The sequence below is a fragment of the Maniola jurtina genome, chromosome 4, assembly GCF_905333055.1.
Source record: "Maniola jurtina chromosome 4, ilManJurt1.1, whole genome shotgun sequence".
In the NCBI taxonomy this organism is placed as follows: Eukaryota; Metazoa; Arthropoda; class Insecta; order Lepidoptera; family Nymphalidae; genus Maniola; species Maniola jurtina.
In genome coordinates, this window is record NC_060032.1 from 1,789,134 (window position 1) to 1,802,479 (window position 13,346).

The 13,346-nt window shown below is 36.8% G+C and overlaps 1 long non-coding RNA gene across 1 annotated transcript; it reads right to left on the reverse strand.

The window, feature by feature from the left end:
* Nucleotides 1-1,002: 1,002 nt before the first annotated feature.
* Nucleotides 1,003-5,485, reverse strand: LOC123864199. Its single transcript, XR_006795725.1, has 3 exons — nt 4,478-5,485; nt 1,412-1,415; nt 1,003-1,013 (listed from the first exon to the last, which is right to left on the reverse strand). It is a non-coding gene; the product is annotated as an uncharacterized LOC123864199 (long non-coding RNA).
* Between the last annotated feature and the right edge of the window lie 7,861 nt (nt 5,486-13,346).

Consider the following 13,346-nt stretch of genomic DNA (forward strand, 5'->3'; position numbering starts at 1 on the left):
TTCCACCTCGGCTTCGGAATCATCAATCTTCATCTGACCTCTTTGATACACTAATTCATTTTGGAAGTCCTCGCGTCAATGTGTTTCAATTTTAAAAGATTTGGGGGTATTGTAGGATATTATATGCAACTATGTAGTTGCTTGTGCACAGTTTGGTGTGCACATCAATCCACACTGGGCCAGCCTGGCGGACGATGGCTCAAACCCTTCTCATTCTGAGAAGAGAACCATGCTCAGCAGTGGGCCGGCTATGGGTTGATCACGATATTCCATGGGTTTCCATGGGATTTTCGAAAACTCAAATCTATGCAAATGAAACTATGAAGTCGCGGTCATAATCTAGATTCCAGTTATTAATTTGAAGATCTGCTGGTTGTGCTAAATATATCACTAAATTACTGCTTAGGTATAGCTCAGACTAATGAATCCTTCATCTATGATTTATAGCCTGGTACTTCAAACAAAAATTGTGTTTTATTCTATGAAGCTGATAAAATAAGTATGATACTTATTAGACATCAAGTTGTGAGCAAAATCGAGTGGCAGATCAAAGGACCCGTCTTTGTGTCTTCAGAAGTTCAGAGCTCATTGGCTAAATACGCTAAATATGACAAGTAAGTGACGTCACAAAGCCATATATATATCGTCATATTATAGCGGTTTAAGATCACAGTGCTCACATTAGTGGTTGACAAAGGTTTCATTAAATATTGGCAAATCGGTCGCCTTTACAGGTGCAGCGTGTATTGATGACGCCCGCAAAGGTTGTGTACACCGGGTAATGCACGCCTTTGTTAGTTGAATTTCAATATTACCGAAAATGCTTTCTGAATATTATAAAATCTAACGAGGTAAGAAAATAACATTGTGGAGCAGCAAGATAAAGTTCAAAACTAAAACCCGACTGCGATCGTCTTGGTAAACGCTGAAATATTAAAGTTAAATTGTTTTTCTGTCGCTTGGTATATCTTAATGTTATTGTACATGTACATACATGAGCTCAGAATTTTCTCCTCTTTCATTTGATATCCCACTCGTTATAATAGTAAAAAAAAATTAGTAAAAAAATGTTACATCAACTAGAAAAATATTAATGAGTTCAAGAACGTAATTAGTTTACTAAATCACATATGGGTAGCGCTGTCCATCATTAACTTGCAGTGTAACACATAAAATAAGTGTTACAAGTGTAAATTAAAAATTTATAACTCCCCCGATAAGTGAAGGTTACAGTAACTAGAAAAGAGCTGTTAACTTTCAAACGGCTGAACCGATTTTTTTGGATTATAGCTAAGAACTCTCGATCAAGCCACCTTTCAAACAAAAAAAACTAAATTAAAATCAGTTCATTAGTTTAGGAGCTACAATGCCACAGACAGATACACAGATACACACGTCAAACTTATAACACCCCTCTTTTTGGGTCGGGGGTTAAAATATCTTGTACGATGGTACGGAACCCTTCGTATGCGAGTCCGACGCGCACTTGATCGGTTTTTTTGGTTCAAATGTCTATGCTTAAGGGTTCGTGAATTATAAATGGGTCAAACTGGTACCACGCAGTCAAAATTGTAAAGAGTACAATCATTAAAAAAACTAAAAGAATGAACTTTACATTTAAACCCAACAATGGTATGAGAACAGTACAATAATAAACAGGAAAATGGGAACTGATGCAAAAAATATTAATATACCTACCTATTGTGATGACGTAAAACATAACTTTATATTATGTTGTGTTCATTTATATTTGTCCCCAATATTATTCCTCTTACATCAATGAACTAGATTGCTCTAGGACTTCGTCTGTGTTGGCTTTTGCTGACGCGCGTGCTATGCCTTTTTAACCCCCGACCCAAAAAGAGGGGTGTTATAAGTTTGACGTGTGTATCTGTGTGTCTGTGTATCTGTGTATCTGTCTGTGGCATCGTAGCGCCTAAACGAATGAACCGATTTTAATTTAGTTTTTTTTGATTGAAAGGTGGCTTGATCGAGAGTGTTCTTAGCTATAATCCAAAAAAATTGGTTCAGCCGTTTAAAAGTTATCAGCTCTTTTCTAGTTTTCTTGTAGAAAAGAAGGTTAGATAACCCTTAGGTTCATAATATTCAAGTGTCAATTGACAAATGTCAAGCTGTCAAGATGGACGTGTTGCCTAGATATACATAATTATTTATTTGAAAATGATGTTTTGGAAAACTCAGATACTTTGGATCGTAGGCGCGGAATAGTCCAAGAAAATTGGTTCAGCCGTTTGAAAGTTATCAGCTCTTTTCTAGTTACCACTGTAACCTCTGTAACCTCCACTTGTCGGGGGTGTTGATAATTTTTAATTTACACTTGTTGGAGTGTTTTTATTAAAAGTGGCCGGTTTTTGTGTTTTACTGGTGTTTTTTGGTGGTGGAACTGACTGGAAAGCGCTCTAAAACGACGCCGCGCGTGTGTCGGCGAGCGCCGGCACAGACGAAGTCCATACTTATATAGTTTCCCCATAGTTTCCCTAACTTGTAAATAACTACAAACTTTACATTAGCTAATCTGTATAAAGCCAGACGAGAGAGAGAAAAAAAAAGATTGCTCTATCTATAATGACTAGGATAGCTCGTAGTTTTATCTGTATTGATTTAGTGCTTTAAATACTTGCACAAAAAATAAAAATACTATAACGATAATAGACTATAGAGACTATATTTATTTGTTGTAATGCTGATTGCACACTACTGCTTAATTCGCACGCGGCGAAATTTACCTACTTTTGAAATTTGAATTGATTCAAGAAATGTGGCTGAAATCAACATGCATTTTCAGAACTGAAAAGTACATTAAAGTAAACAATAAAAATTGGAAAGTAATCATCATCTCAACCCATTATCGGCTCATCATTGAGAACGGGTCTTGTCATAATAGTCATAGTCAAGTAAATATTAGCAGACATCATGCACCGCTGAGATCATTAAATCAGATCTACCAGGAACGCAGCAAGTGATATTTCATCATGATCAACCCATTTCCGCCCCACTACTGAGTACAGGTCTCCTCTCAGAATGAGAAGGGTTTAGGCCATAGTCTGCCACGCAGGCCCAGTGCGGATTGGCAGACTTCACACACCTTTGAGAACATGGAGAACTCTCAGGCATGCAGGTTTCTTCACGATGTTTTCCTTTACCGTTAAAGCAAGTGATATTTAATTGCTTAAAACGCACATAACTGAAAAGTAGTGTAATATGTAGGTTGCTTGCGCGTTGAATTTGAACAAAAGGCGATACAAAATTATTTAGGTTAGATTAAGAAATATTATTAAAACAATAGCATGTAAGATTTCATTATAATTAATATTAGTTCATAAAAGAGTCGATCATAAGCCTTCACCAATTAAAGACGTCACCTACAACGCCGTCCTACCATCATTTAACACACCAAAAAGTTTAATATTTCATGGCGACCCTGCCAGTCGGTGCGTGCCTACACTAAGTGCGCGCACCGGCTGGGCACCGATGAAGATGAAGACCACGCGATTTTTAAGAAGATTGTAAAGTCTGCGTATTCAAAAGGAAAAATGTATAACAAGAAAGAAAATAATCAAGAAAGAAGCATAAACAATAAGCATATTAATTTTAAAATAATCAAGAGTCAAGACCCAGCTATTAAGTATAGCGAAACGAAGAAAATAATAAAATCAAGATCAAATTTAAAAAAACAAGAAGCACAAAAAAAAACTCAAGAAAGAAGTCCAAAAAAAAAATAATGAATCCCTAATGAGCAACAAGACTTCTCAAGCTACATTCATCGGCCCAGCATCATCGTGCGTCCAGGGTTATCCCGGCCACAACTAGGAGGTGTCCAGGGTATTCCCGGCCCAGTTCGAGGAGTCCAGGGTTTTCCCGGCCCACCAAGCAACAAGAAGAGGCGCGGACTCCAGAGCTCCGGACCTGATGAGTGAAATTACTTCTGTCGACGACGACGAGCGACAGCGTCAACTACAAGGCGGTCATGGAATTGAATAATGAAATGCGTCGCTAACAGTTAAAGTAAGTGCAATTTATCTCTCGTAATGGGCATTAGGTAAAGGAAGAATAAATTATACTTAGTAGATACTGAATTTTTTTTTCTTGTTTAGATAATAATTTAATTTTATACGTAATAATATAGGAAGGTAATAAATTTTTTTTAGATAAGTAATGCTTGCTCCACTATCTATCAATAAGTTCAACTTATGTGTAAGATTTTTTTATTATAGTGTGTACTTTAGAATAGTAAAATAAATATTGAATATTTCGTCAATATTCAGATTTAAAATCGAAGTTACATAATAATTCACTGAATTATTACGGTGTCATCGCGCGGTCAACGACACACGCGTACCCAAACATCATTGCATTGTTTTATGAGACAAAGGTTTTGCTTGAGATGTAATTTGTACATAGGTACAAGGAAATTAATATGAAGTTAGGAGAATTTTATTTTCTTTTAATGAAGTACGTATACGTTTTTCGTCTAGTTTCGTGCTAGTTGTGACGATTAAAGACTTTACCCGACTTTGACAAATTAGGACTCTGCAAACCCAAGGCTTGATCACCCTTCGGCTGTAGAAGTGCTAAATATACAATAAATATTTTGAATAATGTTCAAATAGTTACTTCGGATTGAGACATATTGACGTTGAAGATGATTGTTATTTATTTTTATGTTGAACGCGATGTTTTGCGCATATTTTGTGCCTCCTCATTCAACTATATATTTGTCTAGACTCTTGATCATTATCTACCGCGCTGGTGTTAGTGAAAGACCTAGAATCTTTATGAAAAGTTGAATGTTATTGAAAGAAATAAGTTGATGATGAAGATTATAAGTATTATGAAAAATGCTTGAAAGCATGTTATGGTAAATGTTAATTAGGAGAGTACGCGCCGCGTTTGTTTATTTGTTTATGTATTTACTTATATTATGTGATATCTGATGAAGTAACTTGAAAGAATATGAAGACTAGGAGAGATTTATTTTGACTGTACAGGTAATATAAATTCCTGAGATGTTAAAGAATAATAATTATTACGGTTCATAGAATAGGAACCCGAAGATGCTACGACTACTGTATACCTATGATGATGACTTGATAAGTCAAAGAATATTTTGAGATAATTAAGTCGATAACTGAAATCGATATCTTAGACATATTAGGTACTACAATGATGATATATTGAGATATTTTTGAGAATTTAAGATTATTTTACTATGATTTTTCAGAACTTCACGTTCACGAATCCTTGACATGACGTATAACGATTTTTCTGTTTATAAGATAGATTGAAAGTATGCCCATACGAAGTAAAGATTAAGATAAATTGCACTTGAACACAAGAACTTGCGGTTAAAAAAAAATATTTTTCTTCGTGTTAATTTTAAATTTTGATTAGAATTAGATTTTATTTTTGTAATTGTATCAGCTTTTCTTCTCATTTAGAGTAGCACCTAACATTTTTTTTTTCATTAAGAAGAGGGGTAAATGGGGTACATTTTCAGGGGAGATGTAATATGTAGGTTGCTTGCGCGTTGAATTTGAACAAAAGGCGATACAAAATTATTTAGGTTAGATTAAGAAATATTATTAAAACAATAGCATGTAAGATTTCATTATAATTAATATTAGTTCATAAAAGAGTCGATCATAAGCCTTCACCAATTAAACACGTCTACCACAACGCTTCTCCATCATTTTAAATCCAACAAAAAGTTTAATATTTCAGTAGTGCGTGCCCGGAATCGAACCCCCGACCTCCGATTAGGAGGCGAACGTTCTAACCACTAGGCTATCACAGTTTTTAAGTGATATTTAATTCCTTTAAATACACTGAACTAAAAAAATATAGAACAGCTGTGTGGCAGAAATAAAACCCTATATTCCCCGATAGTTCGAGGTCCAAAACCCTAACGCTATCATCGCTTTCGCTTAAAAAGTACGTTCTTGCGTATAATCTTGCAATGTGTCTACAGCGTTACGTTGTATGACCCGTAATGAACGCCGCCCCCGTTCAAACGCCTACAGTTTTTCACTCCACCTGCGGGTCTCTAAGTACGTACAAAGTACCATAAGGCTTGGAATCGTTCCAAAGCGTAATCTTTTCACGGTATCCGCACAGGTTACGTCCAAAAATGGAGAAATCTTTTTCTGATGATAAAATATGCATCCGATTTATCTGGTGTACTTTGAAATAAAATACACGCTCTGGTTCGCGTTTTAGTCGGAGAGCTAAGCCCACAGTTCACGACATTTTTTTTTTAAATTTATTTCCTATAATGCAAAAGAATTCCTTATAATCTATATCTCGCCAAACTGCACAGCAATTTGTTGGCGAGTTAGCGCTCATAAAAGATTACACCGTGCCTTTATCTATAGGTACCACTTACTCTAATATATATAGTTAGGGAAGTTATAACAAATCGTCGAGGCATTGGCGTCACTGACAGGTGACAAATGTTCCTACATTTGACGCTAGCCTATGAATCGCCTATTTTCCTATGATTTCACATCACCCTTATATTTCACATAATATTAAATCGAGGATTCCCTCACTTTAGTTCACTTTGGTTATTACTTTCTGATCCGTGGCACCTTTACGGGTTTTGAACTTGCATGTTGCTTTTATATTTCTAGTCAATTTTTATACTTCTTAAATTTGCAATAGATTCAAGGGTTGGTAAAAAAGTTTCCTGTTTAGATAGAATTTCAGTTTTATATAATATACCTTTTCAATTTCCCCACCAGCTCTTGTATGGAATGGTTTAAATATGTCTTGATGAAAAGAGCGTGCTATACCGGCCCTGTTTTATGTTTTTGTTGCTTTAAATCTCTTTTTTTACTCGCATTTGTTGGGATAAAGTAAGCAACCCAAATGTTTTATTTGAAGAATCTCAACCTGAAACTCTTTTATTCATTGGTAGCTCGGGTTAAGAAGCACACAATGTAGTGAAAACTTTGTTCTATTTTTAACCGACTTCCAAAAAGGAGGTGGTTCTCAATTCGGTGCGGTACACAGATTTTTTTTAAGTTTCTGGACCGATTTGCAATTTTTAAATTTCTGGATCCAACTAGATTTATTATAATCCTGAGAGAACTTTTTGACTCTAAAAAAAGTGTATTTTCTTTTACTACTATGTTCACTAGCTGTTGCCCGCGACTTCATTCCTATGGATATAGGTTTTTAAAAATCCCGTGGGAACTCATTGATTTTCCGGGATAAAAAGTAGCCCATATGTTAATCCAGGGTATAGTCTATTTTCATTCCAAATATCAGCCAAATCCATCCAGTAGTTTTTGCGTGAAAGAGTAACAAACATCCATACAACCATCAATATATACCTACAAACTTTCGCGTTTATACTATTAACAAGCCAGCCACCTTTCAAACAAAAAAAAACTAAATTAAAATCGGTTCATTAGTTTAGGAGCTACGATACCACAGACAGATACACAGATACAGAGATACACAGATACATAGATACACAGATACACACGTCAAACTCCCCTCTTTTTGGGTCGGGGGTTAAAAATAGGATGTGCGAGCCCAACTCGCACTTGACAGGTTTTCCATACATAATATATAAATAATGTTGTAGCAACTATGAAAATGTAGCATCCATTAAAAGTTTGTTAGTAATTTGCGGGGCTTCTTAACGTTAGTAACCGCCAGTTTTCACGCAAAAACTTAAACTGTGAGCTTAAAACTCTTTATGCTGTAAAAGCTTCTGAAACTATACAAACACTGCTCGAATATGCAAATACTGGCACATCGCTTAGAGCACATAAACCGATTAGGGAGCAAACACACTGGGCTTAGCGGGATGAAACTTATAAAAACCGTGTTCTGGATCTCTGAGATCAAGGGAACCGAGAGTTTGATAAAGATAAACGACTTGTACGTAATGCAATGGAAACGTTCACATTAGAATTTATTGAGGACTAGATGGATTTAGATTTTTTGTTAACCCAGTGGGAACTCGAGCCTCGATAGCCCAACGGTTAAGGAGCGGACTGGATTCCGAAAGGTCGGCGGTTCAAACCCCACCCGTTGCACTATTGTCATACCCACTCCTGCCACAAGCTTTACGCTTAATTGGTGGGGAAAGGGGAGAATTAGTCATAAATAGCATGTTAACATTAAGTTGTAAGTTGTTAAGTTAACATTGTAGTTAAAATTCTAAAATACCTAAAAAACTCTTTAATTTCCCGAGATAAAAATATACTACCCATCCTATATGCCAGCCCCATCGCATCGGTACAAAGTACATTAAAATTAAACCTAAAACTACAACAATTTGAGAGAATCACTGACAAATTCATAACACTTCCATTGCCTAAATAATAATTTTTATTTAACTATTAAAAGTAAATCGTTAGTATAAAAAAATCTACGACCAGGGTCTATTTTTAAGTCTAAGGTACATTTCTTACTTAAAATTTCGCTTGTAACATACATTTTACACATTTTCCTTCATACATAGACAGGTCCGCCTTTTTCGGCTCTCGAAAGAAAAATTGTAAGCGAGCGAACGCGTTCCATATCACACTCGTCTTTTATCTTTTTTTACCTTTTTAAATCTTTTTTGAGCTTTCTTCACCGTGAGTTTACTTTGACGCAATTTCGTTCGTACCGAAGCAAATAAATATCTTATAACGTTCTTTAAAGTGCTCAATTTAATAAACCAAGTGGATTTCACTGAATGTGTGTAGGTAGGTAGGTATACATTTCGTCGGAATGTTGCCTTCAAAATTTAATTTTAAGGTTGTTATTTTACCTTTCTTATAGGATTTTGTAGTAAAACAAGGGCCCCTTAGGACCTACGTACATGAGGGACGATTGTCCACAGAGTACAAAAGTTCCTCATATTTTGATACGGTGTTTCTTTTTTGTTACTTTTAGTCCATCGTGTGCATTATGCGATGCAGTTCTTAGTGCCTATTTTTGTCCCCCGTGGACATACCTCGTCTACGAAGGCTGTTATAGTTTTCGTCCAGTCCGCCTGTATGTTTGTTTGTGAAGGCTATTTTAAAAGCACACTACAAAGGCTGTTGAAATTTTGCACATTTATAGAAACCTATTACTGCTACCCAAAGGCCCTTCCAATCACAATGGTAAAGGTTTTTTGGGATAATAATAATGCAGTGGGCTTCCAAATCCTTTTGAATACGACTAAACTGAGAGATGTTAGTAATAAAATAACCCGGATCCCAAGACCATATAATATACTCTCCAAGGCACAGAGATTACGAAAAGGTTAAACAGCTTCAAAAATCGCTCATCCATCCAGTAGCCAATTTGAATCAACGTTGCTTAACCAGCGCAATTGGTATGCACTGTCGCAACTATGCAATACGTCCTTTATGAGAAGTTATATAAGCGGTGTTAATAGTAATAAATTCATCAACTTGTAGGTCAATTTCTCCAGACCTATTGCCGTATGCACATTGAGTATTAGCATACATACGGGTTAACTTTTAAAGCTTGAAACAAACACAACGCGCGACGGCAAATTCACGGCACGGCGTCACACATAATGCACGTGTTAGCTTGTACGAAGTAGAATTCACACTTATTGGCTGAGAAGAGAGACGTACGAGGCATTATTGACGAGCTTTTTTTTTTTAATTTATGGACTAGCGCTTGGCTGCAATCAGACCTGCTAGCGAGTGATGATGCAGCCTGATATGGAGAAAAGGAGGTACCCATAATATTAAAAGAGCAAGGGAAAACTGATGCCAGAAGGGCGTTCCATATCCTAACGGTTTGGAATAGAAACGAGAAAGCAAATCGCTTTGTACGTTAAAATATTTGGAGATAGATAGGAGATAGGTAATTATTTTTGAAATTGGTTTTGTTGAGAGATAGATGAATGAAATTGGAATCCTCTTAGCTTTAGTTTTAAAGGCGTAAAGAATGATCACAAGTACTTCACTTCTATTTAATGAGTAGGCACCCATTTTGATTACTCATAAGATTTTGATTTTGATGTCATCATGCAGCGCGTTGTGGGTAGGACGCAGCTCCTACATGCGATATGCAGCTTGAAAGCTTTTATCACATCACACTAATATTATACAGGCGAAAGTTTGTGTGTATGTATGTGTGTGTGTATGTTTGTTACTCTTTCACGCAAAAACTACTGAACGGATTTGACTGTTTGGAATAGAGATAGATAATATCCTGGATTAGCACATAGGCTACTTTTTATCTCGAAAAATCAAAGAGTTCCCACGGGATTTTGAAAACCTAAATCCACGCGGACGAAGTCGCGGGCGTCAACTTCTTTGACCCGCTGGACAGGCTGTCATCGCGCTGCGTTTCCGTAACGCGTTGTGTATATTTCAAGCCTCATTTATAATCTTGTCTCGAGCCTCTGAGCCATTATTGAATTTGGAAAGAGGCCAAGCGTCTGAGTCGTGAGCCAACTGTGCCGGCCAGATTTACGCGTCTTCACACCGTAACAGCCGAGCGAGGAGCCAGTTAACTTCGTTTAAACGTCTGATCCGGGTAATACTGATTCTTATCGCTCAATTCGGCATTGTGATCCTTAAATATGTGCCAATTTTTGTTGAAACTTGAGTTGGGCCCATTTCAATTCGTGAGGTTGATAATTTTATTTTACTTAGGGTCAAGGCATACCAATAAACACTGAGCAGAGTTTTTTTAGCGAGATGTAGACCATACTTTACTTTTAAGAGGGGTCTCTCCGTCACTCGCTTCATACAAACGTAGTTCCAATTTCATTTGAATATTAAGCAACCAAAGTTCATGAAATTTTGCAGACATATTTTAGAAACTAATATCTATGTCTGTGGTTTTCCAGATTTCTGTTTGTTCTGGTTTGTTTTAAAATCTTAGTTTATAAGTTCTATTATATTTAGAAAAAAAACCGTCGGTAGAGTGGATGATGTACTTTGGACCTTCAGCGCTCTTATCAAGTCCGATTAACTTAGAAGCTTTTAAATAAACGTTGTTAAGTAGCCTTTCCAATGAACTAGGTAAGTAGGTAACTGTTAAAATATTGGTGTTTCGGAATTGACTATTAGGCTGGCTTTGAAGAAACGCGTCAAACTTTACTGTACTCTAACAGAAGGTATACTTTAAAGGCAGCCTTTATGTGGCAGGTTGATATATCAAAAAATAACCTACAGAAACTCAGAGAATTTAAGAAATTCAAAGACTTCAAAATTAATTCCTTATGCGACCCATCGTTTAAAAATAGGCCTAAAGTACCATCAAAAGTAGAGAAAACAAAATGTATTAGGTAAAACAAAAACAACAGCATCTCTCGAATGGCTCCCCTATCCCCAAGATGACTCCGCGGATTTCGTAGATTTGTTTCGGTGGCGGCGATTTCGCAACGCTTTCGGTTGCGATTGAAGAGTTTTAAAAGGTAGAATGGCAAATGAATCATAAAAGTTTTAACAACAAAGTTTTTCAATAATACCTATTTATCTTTCAACCACAAAAATCAGTTTCAAAAATACGTGCTTATCTTCGAACATGTTCAATCACTCAAGTGAACTTACCTATATATTAGCAATATCATATAATATAATATAGTATAATTCAAATTTTGACAGATAACCTATATTAGGTAAGCAATGCTCTAGTGCAGACATACTAGGTCATGGTGCTGTCATCTATGGCACTTCCACACGCCACAATCTTGCATCCAGCGGCTCCTGCCACTCCTTTGATGTCATCTGTCCATTAAAGTCCATTAAATAGGGGGGGGGGGGGGGGGGGGAGGTCTCCAACTCTTCATAACTTGCGTTTGTGTCTAAGTAGGTATATATTAAGCTTTATTATCTTAAAGGAGTGGTTTATACACACAGCCCGGCTAGTATGGGCAGTAGATAAAAATTACATCCCCCGATTTATATCCACTGATTTCTATGACATCGGTGGATATAATCGGGGGATATAATTTTTATCTACTGCCCATGCTAGCCGGGGAGGTGTAGAGTTTTTATCTTCATGTTTTTCCTTCGTCCCTTTTTTGCTACTTTAACTTTTGTTGAATTATCCGGTCTGTTACTGATATAATAAATATCTACTGCGTTTGAAAAATTACCCCTGCGCTATTGAAACAGTGCTATCAATCATTTTAGGGCCCACGCTCAAACTGTCTACTTGGAGTTTTAAATACAAAACCGTGACTAGGCAGTTAGATGTTATTCTATAATCAAAGTTTTCATTACCTTGTTGATATTGGCTATGGTAATTAAACCTTAAATTAACGAGAAACTGATTGATTAACATATCGACCTGAAACAATTGGGTCCAGACCAGACCGACCGACCAGAAACATGAAATGCATATTTTAGGAGCTCTATACACAATAGCCTCAATAGCTCAACGGTTGAGGAGCGGACTGAATACAAAAAGGTCGGCGGTTTGAACCTCACCCGTTGCACTATTGTCCTACCTACTCCTAGCACATGTGAAACTGAAATGTGTATTTCTATTGCTGCTGTGACAACTAATACTAAAAAATTTCAAAATGGCCACCATGGAAATAAAAAAAATTAAAAAGTGCTATTTCTGGTATAATGGTACGGAACCCGTCATGTGCGAGTCCGACTCGCACTTGACCAATTTTTACTTTTTTTCTTTCTTCTCTCTGGGCTGGTTTCTGCACTTAAACGTTCCGTCTGTTGTGCGTGCGTTGTCCCTTCCTGCCGAATTTTTCACTCAAGCCATATAAGTTCGCTTCAAAAGCCAAGTAGACCGCCCAGATTGCCGACGGCTTCATGAAGTGAGGCTGGGGATCCCAAATGTTACTGTCGTTGTTATGTTGATTTTTACTCGTGTTGTGCTATAACAGCTCGTTCACACAGGCTGCGTAAGTAAACGTAGCGCGTACCATTGCGTTGTAATGTATGCAACTGTATGAGACATGGCATACCGCTTGCGTGGCGTGAACGTTATGTCTATGTATCACGTGTCTCGTGTCACGTGCTGCATACGCAATTGGTGTGAATCGGCCTTTAAAAAGTCCATCAACCTTTTCCCTAGCAACAACTCAGCACAATAACAGAACTAATAGCTATAAATTCCACTCGGCGGTCCCGCGTCGCGGTTACATCGTTTTAATGCTTGTACAGGTATTATTTAGTGCAGTGGCTTTTAATGCAATTTAGTGAACCATGTTATACGGCTCTTACATCACTTGTGTTGTTATAACTGCAAAGTGTAAATTGTCATACAAATATTATTTGTGTTTACTTGAATTTGTAAGTGTTTCAATAACGATAGCATTCTTTACTGCATAATTATTGGTGAAGTACCAGTCATTATCATTGACGACCGATAGACGTCCAATG